Source organism: Capra hircus (assembly GCF_001704415.2).
Source record: "Capra hircus breed San Clemente chromosome X unlocalized genomic scaffold, ASM170441v1, whole genome shotgun sequence".
NCBI classification, from domain to species: Eukaryota; Metazoa; Chordata; class Mammalia; order Artiodactyla; family Bovidae; genus Capra; species Capra hircus.
Window position 1 is genome coordinate 62,258,046 of NW_017189516.1, and position 23,457 is coordinate 62,281,502.

Consider the following 23,457-nt stretch of genomic DNA (forward strand, 5'->3'; position numbering starts at 1 on the left):
AAGTATTGGAGTTTCAGCTTCAGCATCAGTCCTTCCAATGAACTGATTTCCTTTAGGATGGACTGGTTGGATCTCCTTGCAGTCCAAGGGCCTCTCAAGAGTCTTCTCCAACACCACAGTTCCAAAGCATCAATCCTTCTGTGCTCAGCTTTCTTTATAGTCCAACTCTCACATCCATACATGACCACAGGAAAAACCATAGCTTTGACTAGACAGACCTTTGTGGGCAAAGTAATGTTTCTGCTTTTTAAGATGCTGTCTAGGTTGATCATAGCGTTCCTTCCAAGGAGCAAGCGTCTTTTAATTTCAAAATAAATAAAACTTTTTTAAAAGATGGGCCATCAGCAACGTCACATGACTCAGTGGGTGTCAGGGCCTAACAGCAAATGTAAAGTTAGAAGCGAGACTTGTAACCGGGAACTTCCCTGGTGTTTCAATGGCTAAGACTCTGTGCTCCCGATGCAGGGTGACCCTGATTCGATCCCTGGTCTGGGAACTAGAGCCCACATGAGGCAAGTAATGGTCCTGCATATTTCAGCTAAGACCCAGTGCCTGGAGGGAAAGATGCCCTCAAGGAGGAAAGGGCAACCCACTCCAGGCTTCTTGCCTAGAAAATCCCTTTGATGGAGGAGCCTGGAGGGCTCCAGTCCACAGGGTCGCAAAGAGTCGGTCATGACTGAAGCGACTTAAGCACGTAGCTAAACAAACAAAAAGAAAAGAAGTAAGGCTAAAGTGTGCACAGCCTCCACCGTAACACACCTGCTATTCTAGAGCAACGTGAAGTCAGAGGCATTAAACCCACAGAGGGATCTTTAAAAAGAAGCTATTCCATAAATGGTAAACTGGGGGGGGGGGGCAAGTTTGAAAGCCAAAAGAAAGTCCAGGCTCTCCACATTTTATTTTATTTACAATGCTATGTTAGTTTCTGCCTACAGTGAAGTAAATCAGCCATATGTATACATCTGTCCCTTCCCTCTTGCCCCCCTCCCATCCACCCCACGAGGGCATCACAGAGCAGCGAGCTGAGCTCCCAGTGGTATACAGAGGCTTCCCACTAGCTGTCTATTTCACACACGGTCACGTATATACGTCAGGGTCACTCTTTCAGTTCACCCCACCCTCTCCTCCCCGCGTCCACCAGTCCATTCGACGTCTGCATGTCTATTCCTGCCCTGCAAATAGGGTCAGCTGGTTTCGACTCTATACGTGTGAGTTAATATAAAAATGTTTGCTTTTCTCTTTCTTCGTTCTAATGTCTATTCTATTTTTTTAAATTTATTTATTTTAATTGGAGGCTAATTTCTTTACAATATTGTGGTAGGTTTTGCCATATACTGACACGAAGCAAAACCCACAAGGAACTCATGAAATGGCACCTACTCATGATTATAAATGTATGTTAGCTTATGCATTTGATCAACCCTCCCCCGAATATCAGACTTTAGCGATAAATAAACTTGAAAGATAACTAGAAGCAATGGGCTCCCCATCCATCTGATATGAAATATTACACAATTAAATGCACTCAGCAAAACCCGTCAGGCTATGGAAACAAACTGCAAAAAAAAAAAAAAAAAAAGAACTAGAGACTAATGTATAGTTAATAAAAATTTCAAATTCTAAGAAACAACACATGTTTTAAGTTAAGAAAGCAGGGGATTAGGGAAACATAGAATGAATTGGTAAATTTCCATTATGCTTTCAAATCCAGAGGGGATTTTAATAAAAATAGAGAAACAAAGCACTGTGGTGAAAAGCAATATAGAGATGCTGTTAAAGCTGATACGTAGTAATGCAGTGGTATAGGGTAAAATAGTATTATATCAACTGCTCATTGGCAATAGATTATATAATTCTAAAACCTGAACACCGCACTCCTAAAATTATAAAAATCTAACTACAGACATTTTATTGCTATCAAGGCCTTCCAAACTTTTATAGAGAAAAGGAAAGAATGACAGGCTGTTGGATACATTATTCTTTGATTTCAAATAGGACATTTGAAACCTGAAACGGTATCGTAGACTATCTTACCATACAATTCACCTCTGAAATGCAGATTTTAACATGCACTTCATATGGGGAAAAAAAAAAATAAGCAGAACACGTGTGATGCCGTATAAACACTGGAACTGCAAGAGCTGCACCTCAGTGACTGTCAGTGAAACAATTAATAGACTCAGTGAAAAAGGCACAAAATTCCAGTTACTTAGTTTAAAATTGTGCTCCATTCTTTATAGAAAAAAAAAAAAAAAAGCACTTGCTTGTGCCAGGTGGCTCTCTTCCTCCCTGGAATCCCAGGTAGCCAAGTAGGAGGTAATGTTTACCAGGTATGGAGTTTCATCATATCTGGCCAACAGGAAGGTTGAGAAATCCCAGATCAGAGGTGAAGATCATTGCTTACAATATGTAAGTTAGAGGCCAAATCAATCAGGAAGGACACTTTTTTTTTTTTTTAAACAACGTAACCTTCTTAGTTGATTAAAATCCAAAGAATATCATTTAATGGCAGGATTGATATAGTGGAGAAGGAAATGGCAACCCAATCCAGTATTCTTGCCTGGAAAAATCTCATGGACGGATGAGCCTGGTAGGCTATACTCCATGGGGTCACAAACAGTTGGACACACCTGAGCGATTTCACTGTCTCTCACTTGATACAGCAGAGGAATCTTTTTTTTTTGATCCATGTATTAAAAAAAAAAAAAAACCAACTTTATTTCTTTGACTGCACCAGATCTTCATTGCAGCACGTGTTATCTTTAGCTGTGGCATGTATGGTCTTAGTTCCTTGACCAGGGATTGAACGCGAGACCTCTGCATTGGAAGCACGGAGTCTTAGTCAACAGACCACCAGGGAAGTTCCAGGGTAAAGTCTTAAAGCTGGGACTCAGAGCAAGGGTTTCAACAATAATTCAATAATTACTTACTAAACGTCTACAAGGCACCCTGCATTGCTGGAACCCCGTGAGTAATCGCTGTATTTTTCCTATGCTTACGGTGGTGGTTTTAGTCGCGTCTGACTCTTTCGCGACTCCATAGACTATGGAGTCTATGGAATTCTCCAGGCCAGAATACTGGAGTGAGTAGCCGTTTCCTTCTCCAGGGGACCTTCCCAACCCAGGGATTGAACCCAGGTCTCCCACATTGCAGGCGGGGTTCTTTATCAGCTGAGCCAGCAGGGAAGCCCTCCTCTGCTTATAGAGCTTGCAAAGTGAAAGTGAAAGTGTCATTCAGTCGTGTCTGACCCTTTCTGACCCCATGGACTGTACCCCACCAGGCTCCTCTGTCCGTGGGATTCTCCAGGCGAGAACACTGGAGTGAGTAGCCGTTCCCTTCTCCAGGGGATCCTCTCGACCCAGGGATCGAACCTGGGTCTCCCGCTTTCCGAGTAGATGGTTTACCATCTGAGCCACCAGCGAAGCCCCATATAGAGCTTGCAAAGCATTTGCAAAAACACACAGGATTTAAGTCAACGCTGGACAACAAATACATCGACATTGATATGAAACTGTCAATAGAACCAGTGTGCGTGGACTGTGGTGTGGTCATTACTGGCCCGAGGCCTGGGGCAAGGAAAAGCTGGCTGGTGCCTACAGGAGGATAAGAACATGACTGGTAGGGGGGGATTTCATAAGATAAGAAGAAAGTAAGGGTGACCCACATGCTAGAAGGGCCTGATGGGGAACTCCAACTGGAGCTCTGTGATAGCCTGCACGGGTGGGGTAAGGGTGGGAGGTTGGAGGGAGGTTCAAGAGGGAGAGATCCCATGGACTATACAGTCCGTGGAATTCTCCAGGCCAGAATACTGGAGTGGGTAGCCTTTCCCTTCTCCAGGGGATCAGCCCAACCCAGGGATCGAACCCAAGTCTCCCACATTGCAAGCGGATTCTTTACCAGCTGAACTACAAGGGATGCCCAAGAATACTGCAGTGGGTAGCCTATCCCTTCTCCTGGGGATCTTCCTGACCCAGGGATCGAACCAGGGTCTCCTGCCTTGCAGGCGGATTCTTTACGAACTGAGCTACAAGGGAAGCCCCAAAACACTGGAGTGGGTAGCCTGTCCCTTCTCCAGGGGACCTTCCTGACCCAGGAATTGAACCGGGGTCTCCTGCATGGCAGGTAGCTTCTTTACCAACTGAGCTATCCGGGAAGCCATGACTTATGTACATTTATGGCTAATTCACGTTGATGTATGGCAGAAGTCAAACCAATACTGCAAAGCAATTATCCATCAATTCAAACAGTAACAAAATATATGGAGGGAAAAAACAGGCCTGAGGAACACGGAGGGTGCTGGGAGTCGGATCATAGAGACTGTTCCAGCCATGGTTCTGGAATTCCACCTGCCTTCTGGGAGAAAGGCATTTGGAGAGCTCTACCAGGGACAGTTAAGGACAGGGAGGCCCAGCGTGCTGTAGTCCATGGGGTCGCAAACAGTCGGGCACGACTGAGCAACCGAACAACAAGCAGGGCCAGGGGTAGGACCTGAGCTGGGTCTTGAGAAAGCTCCCCTGCCAGGGTGCTGGGGGAAGATAGTGAAGGATGTAGACAGGTCACTGGAGGCCACACCCGTGAGATGAAGCCAGCTCAGCCCCAGGCGTGACTGGTCCAGTGGAGAGACAGGTGGCAGCTAAGAAGGTGACCCAGGGGCTGTGGGAGTTTTTCTTTTTTAACATTAGAGTGCTGTTACTGTTTTTGTTCAGCTACCAAGTTGTGTCCGACTCTTTGCGACCCCATGGACCACAGCACACCAGGTCTCCCCGTCCATCACCAACTCCTGGAGCTTGCTCAAACTCATGTCTATCGAGTCAGTGATGCCATCCAACCATCTCATCCTCTGTCGCCCCCTTCTCCTCCCGCCTTCAGTCTTTCCCAGCATCAGGGTCTCTTCCAATGAGTCGACTGTTGGAAGGAGTGATGCTGAAGGTGAAGCTCCAATACTTGGGCCCCCTGTGCAAACAGCGACACGAGAGAGTTTTGTGTCTAAACGCAGTTTCTTCCAAGATAATCCCTGTGGCCTGACAGTCATGCCACTAAAGAAATCTCAGCTACGACGCAGGGGAGGCCACAGACAAGAGTTCACTTGTCTCTATGTAAATAACTGAGCGGGCGTCAGCCTCATGGCTTAAACGACAGACAGGTGGAGAAATCAGGAGGCAGTGTTTATGTTTGACTGTCTTCATCATCTTTAGAGCCACAGGGATCTGGTTTCGCCAAGGACCACCCACCACTACGCTGCAGACCGATGGCCTGAAAGAGAAGCAGAACAGCATGGCCAGCACAGGCGCCCCAGAGTCAGGGGAAGAAGGACACACCACATCGACCTCTTATGATTGGTCCTCTGTAAAATTTTAAAAACCAAAAGAATCAGTGGAGCAAAACCACCTGTTCAAACAGGAGCTGCAAAATAAAACTTCATATGCATTTTCCCCCAAAAAATCCTTTAACACATTCTTTTTCAACTCTGCAAAATAGTTGAAAACAAACACAGGTAGAGTCCTTCACGTAGGGTGGCTACGTTTCAGTGTTGCCACATTCGGTTGCTTGCTTTCTGAGTCCATGGGTACACGTACATGCATGCATACAGATGCAACTATGCATTCGTCATACCCAGTGAGAAATGGCAACCCACTCCTGTATTCTTGCCTGCAAAAGCCCATGGACAGGGAAGCCTGGCAGGCTACAGACCACAGGGTCCCAGAGTCGGACCTGACTGAGGCACTGACCACATGCATACGTCATACAGTTTTTTTCTGCATCACAAGATGTTAAAAGGACAGGGCTTCCCTGGTGGCTCAGCTGGTAAAGAATCCGCCTGCAACGCAGGAGACCCCAGTTCAATTCATGTGTTGGGAAGATCCCCTGGAGAAGGGACAGGCTACCCACTCCAGTATTCTTGGGCTTCCCTTGTGGCTCAGCTGGTAACGAATCCACCTGCAATGGAGGAGACCTGGTTTTGATCCCTGGATTGGGAAGATCCCCATGAGAAGGGAAAGGCTAGCCACTCCAGTATTCTGGCCTGAAGAATCCCATGGACTGTATAGTCATGGGGTGGCAGAGTTGGAAACGACTGAGCGACTTTCACTTTAAAGTTGTGCACTCGTATTTTCGTGCCATGATGTTTCAGAGTGAGCTGCATACACAGCGGCACTTTGCCCCCTAAGTATTTTGATCTGGGTCTCCTAGAGCAGAGGTCCCCAACCCCAAGCCATGGGGCTGTCGCACTCTGCGACCAGTTAGGAAGCAGGCCTCAGAGCAGGAGGTGAGTGGCAGGTGAGTGTGCCAAGCTTCACCTGTATTCACAGCCGCGCCCCACTGTTCACATTAACGCCAGAGTGCCTTAGATTCTCAAAGGAGCACAGCACGCTTTGGATGTGATTGTCTTTCATCACCCCCAGACGGGACCTGCAGGAAAACAGGCTCAGGGTTCCCATAGATTCTCCATTATGCCGAGTTGGATCATTATTGCATTAGTTATCACGATGCAATAATAACGAAAATAAAGTGTCCAATAAATGTAATGCCCTTGAATCGTCCCCAAACCATCCATTACCCTGTGTCCGTGGAAAAAAACTATCTTCCACGAAACCAGTTCCTGGCGCCAAAAAGCTTGGGGACCGTTGTCTTATTAAACTAAAGATAGCTTCTCCCCCACCACAATATGATAAAAACCGTTCCGAGTAGCACTGATTCCATCAACAAACCTACACAGTCCCCAAGTACGTGTACCACTTGGCTCTTTTTTTTTTTTTTTTTATCAATCCGGGAGTTGTCTGAGACTCAGGTATCATTATGCTTCTGGGTCCTTTTGAGATCTGGAATGGTCCCCCAGCCCCTGACCTTTCTTGGGTTTTTTTTTGTGACATTGACTTTCAGGAGGAAGAATTCACATCAGTTGTCTTAGACGATGCAGTACGTTCTGGGTTAGCCTGACTAGTTCTTCTGAGCAGATTCAGGTTGAACCTTTTTGGCAGAGATATTACACCATTTTTTTTAAACTAATTTTTAAAAAATTATTTCTTTATTTTTGGCCGTGCTGGGTCTTCGTTGCAGGGCTTTCTCTACTTGTGGCGAGCAGGGGCTACTCTCTATATTTGGGGTGCAGGCTTCTCACTGGGCTTCCCTGGTGGCTCAGTTGGTGAAGAATCCGTTTGCAATGCGGGAGATCTGGGTTCGATCCCTGGGTTGGGACGATCTCCTGGAGGAGGGCATGGGAACCCACAGCAGTGTTCTTGCCTGGAGAATCCGAATGGACAGAGGAGCCTGGCGGGCTACAGTCCATGGGATCGCAGAGAGTCAGACATGACTGAGCGACTGAGCACAGCCTTTTCATTGCAGACAGCACGTGCTCAGTGAAAAGGCACAGCCTTTACATTGCAGCGGCTTCTCTTGTTATGGACCTCGGGCTCTAGGGGATCCGGCTTCAGTAGTCACGGCACGTGGGCTCCAGAGCAGACACTCAGTAGTTATGGAGCACAGGGTGTTGTTGCTCTGAGCCAACAGGATCTTCTCGGACCAGGGATCCAACCCACGTCTCCGGAATGGGCACGTGGATTCTTTACCTCTGAGCCACCAGGGAAGCCCTATACTGGTTGCTCAGGGCCCAGATATGGAGACAGGATATGGAAGCAACCAAGATGTCCATCAGCAGACGAACGGATTAGAAAGCTATGGTACATATGCACAAAGGAATATTACTCAGCCGTTAAAAAGGATGCATTTGAATCAGCTCTAATGAGGTGGATGAAACTGGAGCCTATTATACAGAGTGAAGTAAGCCAGAAAGGAAAACACCAATACAGTATCAGTTCAGTTCAGTTCAGTTGCTCAGACGTGTCCGACTTTTTGCGACCCCATGAATCGCAGCATGCCAGGCCTCCCTGTCCATCACCAACTCCCAGAGTTCACTCAGACTCACATCCATCGAGTCAGTGATACCATCCAGCCATCTCATCCTCTGTCGTCCCCTTCTCCTCCTGCCCCCAATCCCTCCCAGCATCAAAGTCTTTTCCAATGAGTCAACTCTTCCCATCAGGTGGCCAAAGTACTGGAGCTTCAGGTTTAGCATCATTCCTTCCAAAGAAATCCCAGGGCTGATCTCCTTCAGAATGGACTGGTTGGATCTCCTTGCAGTCCAAGGGACTCTCCAGAGGCTTCTCCAATACCACAGTTCAAAAGCATCAATTCCTTGGTGCTTAGCCTTCTTCACAGTCCAACTCTCACATCCATACATGACCACAGGAAAATCTAGCCTTGATTACAAGGACCTTAGTTGGCAAAGTAATATCTCTGCTTTTGAATATGCTATCTAGGTTGGTCATAACTTTTCTTCCAAGGAGTAAGCATCTTTTAATTTCATGGCTGCAGTCACCATCTGCAGTGATTTTGGAGCCCAAAAAATAAAGTCTGACACTGTTTCCACTGTTTCCCCATCTATTTCCCATGAAGTGATGGGACCAGATGCCATGATCTTCGTTTTCTGAATGTTGAGCTTTAAGCCAACTTTTTCACTCTCCTCTTTCACTTTCATCAAGAGGCTTTTTAGTTCCTCTTCACTTTCTGCCATAAGGGTGGTGTCATCTGCATATCTGAGGTTATTGATATTTCTCCTGGCAATCTTGATTCCAGCTTGTGCTTCTTCCAGCCCAGCGTTTCTCATGATGTACTCTGCATGGAAGTTAAATAAGCAGGGTGACAATATACAGCCTTGACGTACTCCTTTTCCTATTTGGAACCAGTCTGTTCCATGTCCAGTTCTAACTGTTGCTTCCTGGCCTGCATATAGGTTTCTCAAGAGGCAGGTCAGGTGGTCTGGTATTCCCATCTCTTAGAATTTTCCACAGTTTACTAATGCATATATATGGAATTTAGAAAGATGGTAACAATGACCCTACATTCGAGACAGCAAAAGAGACAGAGTGTTTTGGACTCTGTGGGAGAAGGCGAGGGTGGGATGATTTGAGAGAATGGCATTGAAACATGCATATTATCATATGTGAAACATCACCAGTCCAGGTTCGATGCATGAGACAGGGTGCTCAGGGCTGGTGCACTTGGCTGACCCAGAGGGATGGGATGGGGAGAGAGGTGGGAGGGGGGGTTCAGGATGGGGAACACATGTACACCCATGGCTGATTCATGTCAAGTATGGCAAAACCCACTACAATAGTGTAAAGTCATTAGCCTCCAACTAAAATAAATAAGTTAAAATAAAAAAAAGGGCTGCAGTAACAAAGTGTCCCACTCTTGGGGGTATCTTGGTTGAGAGGAAAGCCTCCAGATTGCTCTGTTTTATGTTCCACTGTCCCCACCTTCTCCATCATTTTTTCTGAGATGCACAATATAGGCACTGTAATTTTTTTTTTCAGTTGGGATTATCTTGACACCCAAATGTGCCTATGATCATGGGTATTTGCTGCCGTCAAATATCCTCATTAAGGATTTATAGTCCACTTGAGGAACCTTTTCATCATCATCAAAGGATTAAAGAGAAAAAAGGAAAAAACGACTTGACTATCCCACCAGATAGTTAGGCAGAGTAAGCAACAGACAGGTCAGGTCAAATAAAATGACATCGCATTAAAAGAAGATTTTTTTCCCTTTTTTTTTTAGTTCATAAGAAAACTTTAATGTCTCTAATAAATCTTTTTGGGGATGGAAATAAATTAGAAAGAGGAGAGACGAGATCAAAGCATTTCCTTGATTATTATCAAAGTCTTCATCCACTTAAAGGAAAGGGACGTTTTTATATATAAGAATTCCAAACTCTGGATTTTGAAGTACATTGAAACAGGGGACTTCCCTGGGGGGGGGGGGTTCCAATTTTTAAGACTCCTTTCTTCCCTTGCAGGGCATGAGGGTTCCATCTCTGGTCAAGGATCTAAGATCCCACTTACCCTGAGGCATGGCCAAAGAAAATCCCCCTCAAGGATGCCTTTATGTTTAAGATATAATGGATATTGTTATTAGGTGTTTAGGAAGAGGTATTTTAATCCCCACCGAAAGATTCTCACTTTGCATCAGAACATTCAAAAAGGATAATGCATTGTCATATTAATTTATCATGAATTAATCATGAGTCTTTTTTCAGCTGCACATTTTTAATTAGCTACCAACTCTGTGAAATTTTTTTTCCCCAAGCTCTGCTAGCTGGGTCCAAAGAATGTCAATCTCCTTCCAGACTAAAACAATTAAAAAAAAAAATTTCTCAAAGCATTTCCTTGCAAATCATACTGCTGTTTTCCAGAGGAATACAAATAAAACTCTTACTTAGCAGGTGCTTAAGGCTTTGAAAGCTGGGTCGGAAATCAAAGCCGGCTCCCACATTAACAACACATTGAGAAAATAAAGTATCCCTTAAAAAATCCCCCAAAAGTTGGTTTCTCAAAGGGGAAAGGAATCCAAGATCCTTTTAAAGAACAAATTACAGAAATCACAATAGAAAATGAATCTGTTAAGCCGCTCAGCATTAAGAAGTAATGCAAGCCCAGACTCGAAGCCTCTGGGGATGTTTCCTCTACGACCAGAAAACCTCTGCCTCAGGGGTTTAAATTTAATCCCCCCCCCCAAAAAAAAATTCCTAAAAGATCATTGTCTTTTTCTACTCTTTAATTTGGATTCTAAGTCTAATCCCTCAAAGTAAAATACCAGTGACTCTTCCAGGAAGAAAAAAGATTTAGTCTCCTGCTGTACTGATGGGGGTTTGTCCACTTGGCGGTCCTGACATTGGAGGCTGGGGGAACGAGTGACTGTGGGCTGTCTGTGCACTTTCAGAAAGGTGACCAGCATTTCTGCTTCCACCACACTGACTCCAGGAGCTGAGCCCCTCCACACTTAGGAAACCCAAAATACCCTCCAGTTCAGTTCAGTTCGGTCACTCAGTCGTGTCTGACTCTTTGTGACCCCATAGACTGCAGCACGCCAGGCCTCCCTGTCCATCACCATCTCCCGGAGTTTACCCAAACTCATGTCCATCGACTCTGTGATGCCATCCAACCACCTCATCCTCTGTTGTCCCCTTCTCCTCCTGCCTCCAATCTTTCCCAGCATCAGGGTCTTTTCCAATGAGTCAGCTTTTTGCATCAGTTGGCCAAAGCACTGGGGTTTCAGCTTCAACATCAGTCTTTCCAATGAACACTCAGGACTGATCTCCCTTAGGATGGACTGGTTAGATCCTTGCAGTCCAAGGGACTCTCAAGAGTCTTCTCCAACACCACAGTTCAAAAGCATCAATTCTTCAAATATATCCCCCAGATGTTGCCAAATTCCCTCTGGAAGGCAGAATCGCCTTCAGGGAGAAGGGCTTGCCATCAGTAACCTCAGAGTCCCAAGCTGCATTTGGAGGACAGTTACATCTGTCTGCGGGCTTCCCAGATGGCCCTAGTGGGAAAGAACCCGGCTGCCAATACAGGAGACACAAGAGATGAGGGTTCGATCCCTGGGTCGGGAAGATGCCCTGGAGGAGGCGGGCGTGGCAACCCACCCCAGTATTCTTGCCTGGAGGCTCCCATGCACAAAGGAGCCTGGCAGGCTACAGTCCATGGGGTCGAACAGTCAGACACGACTGAAGAGACTTAACATGCACGCACCTGCATCTGTCTGCAACCCACCATCTCAGCTGGCAGGACCATCCAGGTATTGACCCTACTTCTCCTAAACAAAGCACATCCTTTACACTTCATAACCGCCCTCTGCACTTCCACTGTATAGAGGAAACCCTGGGCACAGGAAGGTAAGTCCACTCTCTGAGACCAGGAGGCCAGCGGGGGGCGGGGGGGCTGGCAGTCAAAGCCTTGGCTCTGCGTGGTTCCACCTCTGGGAGCCTTCGGGTACCACTGTGAACCGTATCTTCTCTGACAGCATCTCCGTGCCCATTGCCTGGGTCTGTTGCTATGGAGTTCAGTGAACACTCCCTAGCGCCACCCTGATATCACAATATCAGAGCATCAGGAAGATGCAGCCTTTGAGATTTTCCTGGAGGTCGAGCGGTCAAGAACCCACCTGCCAAGGCAGCGTATGCGGGTTCGATTCCTCATCTGGGAAGATTCCACATGCCTCGGGGCAACTAAGCCCAGGGTTCAGGCGCTGAGCCAGGTCTGACTCTGCAACCCCACGGACTGTAACCCACCAGGCTCCTCTGTCTCATGGGATTCTCCAGGCGAGAATACTGGAGTGGGTTGCCATTTCCTCCTCCAGGGGAATCTTCCCGACCCAGAGATCCAACCCATGTTGCCTGCATTGGTAGGCAGATTCTTTACCATTAGCAGCCTGGGAAGACCCATATTATTATTTTTTACTTTAACTTTAAAAATTTGAGAGCTGGGGCATCGCACGTGCCATGCAGGATCCTAGTTCCCCGACCAGGGATCGAACCTGTGTCCTGTGGAGCGGAAGTGTGGATCCTTAACCAGGGAACCACCAGGGAAGTCCCAGGAAACACCACCGTAAAGGGCACAAAATACCCACGTGACTCAGACAACACAGCCGGAGCACAGTGTGAAAACGGAGTGACATTTTCAGACTGAAAACATCCCTACACGCACAGCTCGTACTTACACTGACAGTTTCAGATGGTCTTGGATGCTTGTCCTCCTGATGTTACCTTACCGAGACCACCATGTGCAAGGAGGGAGACGTGGAGTGCCTCTCTCAGCAGACAGAAGCGGGGTGCACTGTGCTTATCCTGTGAAGCCATCCAAAAGGAGAAGAATCAGATACTGAGTAATCACATTCTGAAACAGTTTCACGAAACGCGCTCTTTCTGGCCTCGGGGTAGCCTCCTGCTGCCTGTTGCTTCTTTTCACGCTCTGCCCAACTCCTACTCATCCACAGGAGTCAGCTGAGGGGCCACCTCCTCAGGGAAGCCCCCCGTGATTTACACAGTCTAAAGCAGTTGCCTCACAGTTGCTGAATCCTGGCACTGCTCCCTATCCTCCCCAGAGCAACTGTCACTATTTGCCATTGTCTATTTGTTTGGTTTGGTTTTATGTGGTTATCCTGTCCTTTACATAGCCTCAAAGGGTCAAGAGGGTAGGAACATTTTTTTCTCATAGCAAGTTCTCTACAAATATTTTCCCAGTAGAGCTGGGCTCACAGACCAAGGCAAATGGAACTATGTCCCTGTCTGGTTTTGGAGCCAACTAAGAAGGTTTTCATATTCTAAACAGTTGAAAAAAGAATGTTTTTTGTGACACATTAAAAGAACGTGAAATTCATATTTCCAGGTCCATAAGCAAAGTCAAAAAATACGGCAACACTCATTCACTTACTTATTATCTGTCTGCCCTACGCTACGAAGTCCAAGTTGAGCAGTTGTGAGGAAGATTGCTTGGCATGAAAACCTGAAAATATTTTACTATCTGACTGTCTATAGGAAAAGTTTTCCAATCTCTGGTCTCGAAGCCCCACATGAAATGAAAATGAACTCAAAGAAAGCCAAATCAATGGTTTTGAACATACTATAGAATATGCATGTGTGTGTGTGTGTGTGTGTGTGTGTGCGCGCGCGCGCGCGCATGTGCGTGTGTGCATGTTAAGTTCCTCCAGTCGTGTCCGACTCTTTGAGACCCCGTGGACTGTGGCCTCCTGACAAGCTCCTGTGTCCATGGGATTCTCCAGGCAAGAATACTGGCGTGGGCTGCCATTTCCTTCTCCAGGGAATCTTTCCAACCCAGGGATGGAAGCCATGTCTCCTGCATTGCAGGAGAATTCTTTACCCACTGAGCTATCTGGGAAGCCCACATACACACAGACACACACACCTACACACACTTGTATGTACACATACACACACACATATATATACGCATGTATATACATATTCCACTCTATATACATATACATTGGGCTTCCCTGGTGGCTCAGTGGGTAATGAATCTGCCTGCAATGCAGGAGACTTGGGTTCGATCCCAGGGTTGGGAACCTCCCCCGGAGAAAGAAATGGCTACCCGCTTCAGAAGTGTTGCCTGGAAAATCCCATGGACAGAGGAGCCTGGCAGGCTATAGTCCATGGGGTCACAAGAGTTGGACACAACTTAGCCACTAAAGTACCTCCATACATATGCACATACATCTGATATGCACATACATATATTTATACACATATCATATATATATATGATACACTTTGTTGTACAGTTGAAACTAAAGTGAAAGTCGCTCAGTCGTGTCCAACTCGTTCTGACCCCATGGACTATACAGTCCATGGAATTCTCCAGGCCAGAATCCTAGAGTGGATAGCCTTTCCCTTCTCCAGAGGATCTTCCCAACCCAGGGATAGAAACCAGGTCTCCCACATTGCAGGTGGCTTCTTTACCAGCCGAGCCATCATAAATCAATCATACTCCATTAAAAAGTTAAAAGTTTAGGTTCGATGCAGGATACAGGATGCTTGGGGCTGGTGCACTGGGATGACCCAGAGGGATGGGATGAGAAGGGAGGTGGGAGGGGGGTTCAGGATTGAGAACAGGTGTACACCCGTGGTGGATTCATGTTGATGTATGGCAAAACCAATACAATATTGTAAAGTAAAAATAATAATAATAATAATTAAAAGTTTAAACATATTTAAAATAAAATGAATTTTTTCTTTCATTTAAAGAGCAAAGCATGGGAATAGGGTGATGTCAGTGCTGACCCTTTACCTCCGCCAGGCACGGTCACCTCTCCTGACCCTTCCTTCACCCTCACACTATCTGCCCAGATTAAGACCATAAGGACGTGAACTGGAACAACGGGGTGACTCCCCTTGGGAGCCAGCGAAGATCCAATTCAACACAATCCTCTCTCATGCCCACATCTGTTATTTACAGAAAGCAGATTTAGGAGATGGGCATGGAAGCCCTCTGACCACTTGATGTGCCACTTTATGAAGAGGAACCAAAAAGAACAAACACGTCTAAAGGGAGCAGGTCACCAGGTCTTTACGAAGAGGAGTGAACACATCTAAAGGGATTAAGTCACAATGCCTTTCACGGCAGTGTCGCCACAAGGAACCAGATCTGTAGCAGGAAAAGACAAAACGGAAGCCTAGCAGCCCATGCTCAGAGGGCACTTTGCAGAATAACAGCGGGATAGTCTGAGTCACAGCGATTTTGCCCCACGCGGGTCACTAGACAATGTCTAGAGGCATTTCTGAAACTCAGACGTGGAGCGGGAGAGTACTATTGGCCCCCAGTGGGGAGAGGGCACAGATGTTGCTAAATACCTCATGAAGCACAGGACAAACCCCCCCCCTCCCCACCCCTGCCACAAAGAACGAGGTGTTCTCACTCATCACTAGTGCCAAGGCTGAAAAACTGCATCAGACGATTGGTCCAGTAAGCGTTAAACTGGCTCTGATGCTAGAGACTGGCAGGAAGAAAAAAAGGGATTGGAAGAGGGTCATACCTAGTTTGTCCAAACAATGACCCACAGCCAGTGATAACTGAGATTTTCTCTGTGTGTACACACTCAGTCCTGTCCGACTCTATTGACCCCATGAACTGTAGCCCCCAGACTCCTCTGTCCATGAGATTCTCCAGGCAAGAATACTGCAGTGGGTTGCCATTTCCTCCTCCAGGGGAATCTTCCCCACCCAGGAATCGAACTGAGGTCTCCTGCGTCGGCAGCTGGCTTCTTTACCACCGAGCCGCCCGGGAAGCCCCACAGGTATGTGTACAGGTGTTTTACTTATTTTGAATTGCTACACCTCGCGTTTTCCTTAGAGATAGGAAGTACCCAGGGTGTTGACATCCTCACACAATTTAATTTACCAGTATACGAATACACCGTAACTATTACAGCACTTGTCTTCATGCAACCCATGGGGAGAGATTTTCATACATTTTTCTGCAGGAATATTAACACCTTTGATTACCGACTGCTGCCTGCACCTGCTGGTGGTGGGGGGCGGGGGGGGTGCGTCCTATGAGATCTCGAAAAGACACATGTTGCTTCGTAAAATATGCATAACTCAATTCCAGAGTACCACTGGTTCCAAGGACTTCAGGTGAGAAACTCTGTATCAATAGTCAGGGTGTGTTGAGAGCTTGTGTTACCCAGGACTGTGAAAATCCTGGGAGTTTAATCAGAGCCAGGGCCAAGTTGTCGGAGAAGGCAATGGCACCCCACTCCAGTACTCTTGCCTGGAAAATCCCGTGGGCGGAGGAGCTGGTAGGCTGCCATCCATGGGGTCGCTAAGAGTTGGACAGTACTGAGCGACTTCACTTTGACTTTTCACTTTCGTGCATTGGAGAAGGAAATGGCAAACCACTCCAGTGTTCTTGCCTGGAGAATCCCAGGGACGGGGGAGCCTGGTGGGCTGCCATCTATGGGGTCACACAGAGTCGGACACGACTGAAGCAACTTAGCAGCAGCAGCAGGGCCAAGTTTTCATTATGTATCAACATCTGGAATTAACAAATCAGATAGCTGACCCTTCCAAAGCCCCGTTTCCTACAGCCGGGACTCAGTTATATGGCTGAAAAGTTGGGTCAATTTTCAAATCCACAATCGAAAATACTATGATTTCAGTTTATGCATGAGTGCTCAGCCGCTCAGTAGTGTCTGACTCTTTGAGATCCCATGGACTGTAACCCTAGCCAGGCTCCTCTGTCCACGGATTCTCCAGGCAACAATACTGCAGTGGGTTGCCATTCCCTTCTCCAGGGTATCTTCCCGACCCAGGGATTGAACCCGCATCTCCTGCGTTGGCAGACGGATTCTTTATCAATGCGCCACCTGGGAGGCCCTATCAATTTCCAACATAATCATCTGTAAATCCTTCAACTATCGAATCTATGATCATCATCTGAAAAGTCTTCAATTATTGAATGTATCATCATTTGTATACCCTTCAATTACTGAGTTTATGAATATCTGTAAGCCTTCAATGATTGAGTCTATGACAATTTGTAACCCTTCAATTATTGACATCATCTTATAAATCCTGCAATTATTAGGTGTATCATCACCTAAACCATTCAACCGTTGAATCTGTCCTCATCTGTAAACCCATCTCATCAGAGGATGAGATGGTTGGATGGCGTCACCGACTCAGTGGACATGAGTTTGAGTAAATTCCCAGAGTTGGTGACTGACAGGGAGGCCTGGCGTGCTGCAGTCCACGCGGTTACAAAGAGTCGGACATGAATGAGTGATGAACTGAACTGAACTTTAAACCCTTTAATTATTTAATCTTTGCTCATTTGTTCAGCTCAGTTTGGTTGCTCAGTTGTGTATGACTCTTTGTGACCCCATGGACTGCAGCACCCCAGGCCTCCCTGTCCATCACCAACTCCTAGAGCTTGCTCAGACTCATGTCCACTGAGTCGGAGATGCCATCCAACCATCTCATCCTCTATCGTCCCCTTCTCCTCCTGCCCTCAATCTTTCCCAGCATCAGGGTCTTTTCAAATGAGTCAGCTCTTCACATCAGGTGGCCAAAGTATTGGAGCTTCAGCTTCAGCATCAGTCCTTCCAGCGAATATTCAGGACTGATTTCCTTTAGGATGGACTGGGTGGATCACCTTGCAGTTCAAGAGACTCTCAAGTTCAAGAGAGTCTCAAGACTCTCTTCTCCAATAGCACATTTCAAAAGCACCAATTCTTTGGCACTCAGCTTTCTTCATACTCCAACTCTCACATCCATACATGACCACTGGAAAAAACCACAGCTTTGACTAGATGGACCTTTGTCAGCAAAGTAATGTCTCTGCTTTTCAATATGCTATCTAGGTTGGTCATAGCTTTTCTTCCAATGAGCAAGCAACTTTTAATTTCATGGCTGCAGTCACCATCTGCAATGATTTTGGGGCCTAAGAAAATAAAGTCTCTCACTGTTTCCATTGTTTCCCCATCTATTTGACAGGAAGTTACGGGACGGGATGCCATGATCTTTGTTTTTTGAATGTTGAGTTTTAAGCCAGCTTTTTCACTCTCCTCTTTCACTTTCATCAAGAGGTCCTTCAATTACTGAATCTATGATCAATTATGCAGGGTGTACAGGTGATCATTCTTTCACATCAAATCTAAGTGCGGAGAAAAATAATAAAAAGTTGGGTACACCCATAGCAAACAAAATCAAAGTACAAACTATAACTTTTGGTTCAAAGGTGATTCCTGCAACACCACCTCATAGGACAAAAGTACTTCATCTCAGCCATAAGGACATTTCTGAAACTTCCCTGGACTTATAAGGCCAGCAGTAACTCACTAAACAGCCTGTATCTGCCATGATGCTGGAGTGCGTTCGCGTTTTGCCGGGTGTCTGATGGTGATAGTCAGGCGGCAGGCTGGGGATTCACCACGGCCGATGGCCAGCGGTCAGAGACCTGCATCCTTGCACAGCGGTGCAGTCTACAGACTCCCTTCCTTGCTCAGGACACGCCCTTGGGGTGTTTGCATCCACACCTCATGGAAGGTCACCTTCCCAGATGGCTCTGCAAAACAGTGCCTCTTATATTCGTCCCCCCTTAACTGTCCTTGATCTGACCTCACCTACTTACTGGTGTTTTCACCACCAGTGATGAAGCTCAGCTGCCTCTTGGGACTTGGCAGTTGGCCAACCAGGCTTCAGAGTCACTATTTTATGCTAAACAGGAAAACTAATTGAGCTTCTGAATATGTGCAGAATCTTCCAAGCTGTATCAGACAAACATCACTTTTGTTTCCGTCTAGTCAAAGCTATAGTTTTTCCAGCAGCCATGTATGGATGTGAGAGTTGGACTATAAAGAAAGCTGAGCGCTGAAGAATGGATGCTTTTGAACTGTGGTGTTGGAGGAGACTCTTGAGAGTCCCTCGGACTGCAAGGAGATCAAACCAGTCCATCCTAAAGGAAATCAGTCCTGAATGTTCATTGGAAGGACTGATGCTGAAGCTGAAACTCCAATACTTTGGCTACGTGATGCGAAGAGCTGACTCCTTGGAAAAGACCCCAGTGATGGGAAAGACTGAAGGCGGGAGGAGAAGGGGATGACAGGATGAGATGGTTGGATGGCACCACCAACTAGATGGACATGAGTTTGAGTGAACTCCGGGAGCTGGTGATGGACAGGGAGGCCTGGTGTGCTGCAGTCCACGGGGTCGCTGAGAGTCGGACATGACTGAGCAACTGAACTGACCGACAGTCCCAGATGTCGCTAGGGGTAAAGAACCCATCTGTCAGTGAAGGAGATGTAGAGATACCTGGTTGGAACCCTGGGTCAGGAAGATCCCCTGGAGGAGAGAATGGCAATCAATCCAGTATTCTTGCCTGGAGAATCCCATGGACAGAGGAGCCTGGCAGGCTACAGTCCAGGGGGTTGCAAAGAGTCGGGCACGACTGACTGAGCAGGCACATCACATCAGGCTCCATCAGTTACCAGGGAAACCAGGCTCCTCAGCTGGACAACCCTCGCCCTTTAATAAACTAGCAGGTGGAGGCATTCTGGCCGAAGGGGTGGGGGTGGGGCATGTCCGATCATGTGAGTAACATGTACACGAAGCAGTGACTGGTCCAGCAGGGGACACTCAGACAGCAAGAAAGCAGCCATGCTGAGTGGCCTGGCGGTGCATGCAGGGAAGCGGCACCCAACTCGAGAGAATAACCTGTCAACCTTGGAATGTCGATTTAAAAATGTGATTTAGAGGCAGACTCATAATTACTTGGTTTCAGTGTAAAAGTATTAATCTAGGAGACTGGGGGAATTTATGGAATGTGCCAGCTATCCTAGATTAATAATTTTACTTTGAAAGCAACTAACAAATGACCTAATACTCGATCAGGAAAGACCAAGGGCAGGAGGAGAAAGGGATGACAGAGGATGAGATAGTTGGATGGCATCACCAACTCGATGGATGTGAGTTTGAGCAGGCTCTGGGAGTTGGTGATGGACAGGGAGGCCTGGTGTGCTGCAGTCCGTGGATTCGTAAAGGGTCGGACACCACTGAGTGACTGAACTGAACTGATGACTTAAAATCCAAAGAGCTCAGTTTATAGGTGATAGCATGGGTGCCCATGAAGGGTGAGTGCCTGACCCAGCATCACCCAGAAGCCAGCTGACACCCTGTAAAATCTGAGGTCTCCAGACCCTAATTGATTTGCCTCTCTACAGGGTGAACATTCCTACCTGTTGACAAGCGGTCAACCTTGGCCGCCAAGGGCAACTTTTATCAGGGGCCTGTATTTGACAGGAGGTGACTTTAACAAGACTGCAAGATAACCTTTCTGGGTGTTTCATCTAGGGCACGTCTAACGCATTAAAGGGAGAGAGTTGAGTCAAATCTGTCAACATCCATTGGTTGGCCAATTGGTTTGCTTGTTTGGGTAGAGCTTTCACAGGCCAAGTTTCCTGCTAGAATCTCATGAACAGAGGAGCCTGGCAGGCTGCAGTCCCTGGGGTCCCAAAGAATTGGACTGAAGTGACCTAGCTAGCACGCACACACGCATGCATGCATGAAATGAGCAGCTGTGAGTCTACGGATTCGATGGGGGTGGGTGGGGGTGGGTGGATCTGTAATGGCGGGAACCACAGAGGAGTCTTAGTTTGTGCTAGCAAATCTCTTGCGGCCCCATGGACCCACCAGGCTCCACTGTCCATGGGATTTCCGCGGTGGAGTGGGGGCTGGGGATCTGAGGATGCCGGCGGCAAGGCCATGCATGGAGAGTGCTGGAGTGGGTGCCATTTCCTCCTCCAGGGGATCTTCCTGACCCGGATCGAACCCGAGTCTCTGCCCACCAGGCTCCACTGTCCATGGGATTTCCCCAAGCAAGAATACTGGAGTGGGTGGCCATTTCCTCCTCCAGGGGATCTTCCTGACCCCGGGATCGAACCCGAGTCTCTTGGGCCCACCAGGCTCCACTGTCCATGGGATTTCCCCAAGCAAGAATGCTGGAGTGGGTGGCCATTTCCTCCTCCAGGGGATCTTCCTGACCCCGGGATCGAACCCGAGTCTCTTGGGCCCACCAGGCTCCACTGTCCATGGGATTTCCCCAAGCAAGAATACTGGAGTGGGTGGCCATTTCCTCCTCCAGGGGATCATCCTGACCCCGGGATCGAACCCGAGTCTCTTGGGCCCACCAGGCTCCACTGTCCATGGGATTTCCCCAAGCAAGAATGCTGGAGTGGGTGGCCATTTCCTCCTCCAGAGGATCTTCCTGACCCCGGGATCGAACCCGAGTCTCTTGTGTCTCCTGCATGGGCAGGTGGATTCTATACCACTATCGCCACCTGGGGTTCCCTTGTTAGTATATCAAACAACACGCACTGCCAAAGACAGCGCAGGATGTGAGGCAATCCTTTGCCATGGATCAAGCGAGCATTTCCACGGGATGGTCTCTAAGAAAGTCATCACCACCATCTGAAATTAGGTGTAAAGTGCAGACACATGAACCCAGGTGGGGGTAGCCAAAGCATCCGCTGTTAGGAGCTTTGGAACTTTGAAAAGACAGATGCTGTTTCCGTGTATTTTTACCTTCCTAAGGACTAGGTCTGAGGCAGTGGGTCTGCCATCCTGTCAAAGTGCATAGAAAATGCCTGGGTAGACTTGGAAACTAGAGCACCATGCTTTTTTTTTTTGGCTGCACCAAATGGCATCTACTTGCAATGTGGGAGACTCGGGTTCGATCCCTAGGTCGGGACGATCCCCTGGAGAATGGAATGGCAACCCACTCCAGTACCCTTGCCTAGAAAATCCCACGGATGGAGGAGCCTGGAGGGCTACAGTACACGGGGTCCCAAAGAGTCGGATTCAACTGAGCGACCTCACTTTCATCTTAAGTATTTCGATGAGTTTGTTTGGGCTTTTTGGTCTTCCTGACATGACGTTTCTCTGCCACTTGCCCAGCCTCCCAAACATTCCCTTTCAAAGTTTGGTGTCTTTTTTTTTTTCTATACCAACTTCCTACTCTCTCACTTCCCCGCTGGGATCTTTAAGGATTTCTGATTGCCATGGCAGATATTCATGTGTGAGTCGATTCTAATGTTTGAGTCATTTCTTTCTCACAGTCCCTGGCCCGGAGATAAAATCTATCTTTATCTGAACGACTCTAAACCTCGGGGCACGTGTTGACCGCTTACTATTTCACATGTTTAAAAAGAGTCGGGTCACTCCCTCCCGAGAATGCCTATCCACTTCACTTCACCAACCAATTCTTCCTAGTTTATCACAGTCAATTTCCAGAGTAATATTTTTATCTGCTCGATGAAGTCTCCAGAGAGAAGAGACGTTTATCAGATACTAAGCTTTCAGCTGGGCAAGACCTCCAGCGGATGTCCATGAGCTAAATTTTCAGATCACCAAAGTTCCAGATACATCGGGCTTCTGTGCCGATTTTTATCACCTGAAGGTAAGAACTCATTATTCATAGTCTGGACCCGGCCTGGGTATCTACTGTATATTTCCAAATTACATCACTTCACTTTTTCTCTCTTTCGAAAACCCTTACCAAATGATGACTTCCCTGGTGGCTCAGATGGTTAAGAACGTGCCTGCAATGCAGGAGACTTGGATTCGATCCCTGGGCTGGGAAGATCCCCTGCAGAAGGAAATGGCAACCCACTTCAGTATTCCTGCCTGGAGAATCCCACGGACAGAGGAGCCTGGCAGGCTATAGTTCCTTGGGGTCGCAAAGACTCAGATACGACTGAGTGACTAACACTTCCAGTTTGATCAAATAATACCCAAGCACGCTTCTGTGTGCAGATTTAAAGTTTCAGTCTTCATTAAGAACCACACAAAGTGAGTGTGAAGTCACTCAGTCATGTCCGACTCTTTTCGACCCTATGGACTGTAGCCTACCAGGCTCCTCTGTCCAAGGGATTCTCCAGGCAAGAATACTAGAGTGGGTTACCATTTCCTTCTCCAGGGGATCTTCCTGACCCAGGGATCGAACCCGGGTCTCCCGCATTAGAGGCAGACGCTTTAACCTCTGAGCCACAAGGGAAGCCCAAGAACCACACAAGCTGCCCATATTAACACAGCTCCCTTAATCCTATTATTATCTGTGCCTGTTGAAATAATCATACACGTATTCAAACAGACACTGAAAGTGAAAGTCGCTTGGTCGTGTCCGACTCTTTGCGACCCCATGGACTATAGCCCGCCAGGCTCCTCTGTGCGTGGGATTCTCCAGGCAAGAAAACTGGAGTGGGTAGACGTCCCTTCTCCAGGGGATCTCCCCAACTCTGGGGGCCAACCCAGGTCTACCACACTGCAGGCAGATTCTTTACCATCTGAGCCCCCAGGGAGATTCCAATGACAACACCCTGACAATACCAGCCACGATCATCTCATCTCGTTGACAAAGAATGGTCTCCCTGCTGGCTCAGATGGCTTGTACACCTCTCATTTGTTTATACGGAAACAGGTCTTGAGGACCTAAGTCCAGGAAAGCGTTCTATACACCTTTCCTTTGGAAATGAGCATAATTAGAAGTAGCAATTTGGAGAAGACGTTGAAAATGGCAGAAGAGGGGTCAGATGATTTAGTGTGAA

The 23,457-nt window shown here is 47.3% G+C and overlaps 1 protein-coding gene across 2 annotated transcripts in view; it reads right to left on the reverse strand.

Moving 5' to 3' along the window:
- The window catches only part of STS (steroid sulfatase (microsomal), isozyme S), a 157,548-nt gene that overhangs the window by 92,663 nt on the left and 41,428 nt on the right, over positions 1-23,457 (reverse strand). For both annotated transcript variants that reach the window (XM_018043775.1, XM_018043774.1), the window contains exon 2: positions 12,559-12,685. The gene's annotated coding sequence lies outside the window, so the exon portion shown is untranslated. The remainder of the gene's footprint in view (positions 1-12,558; positions 12,686-23,457) is intronic.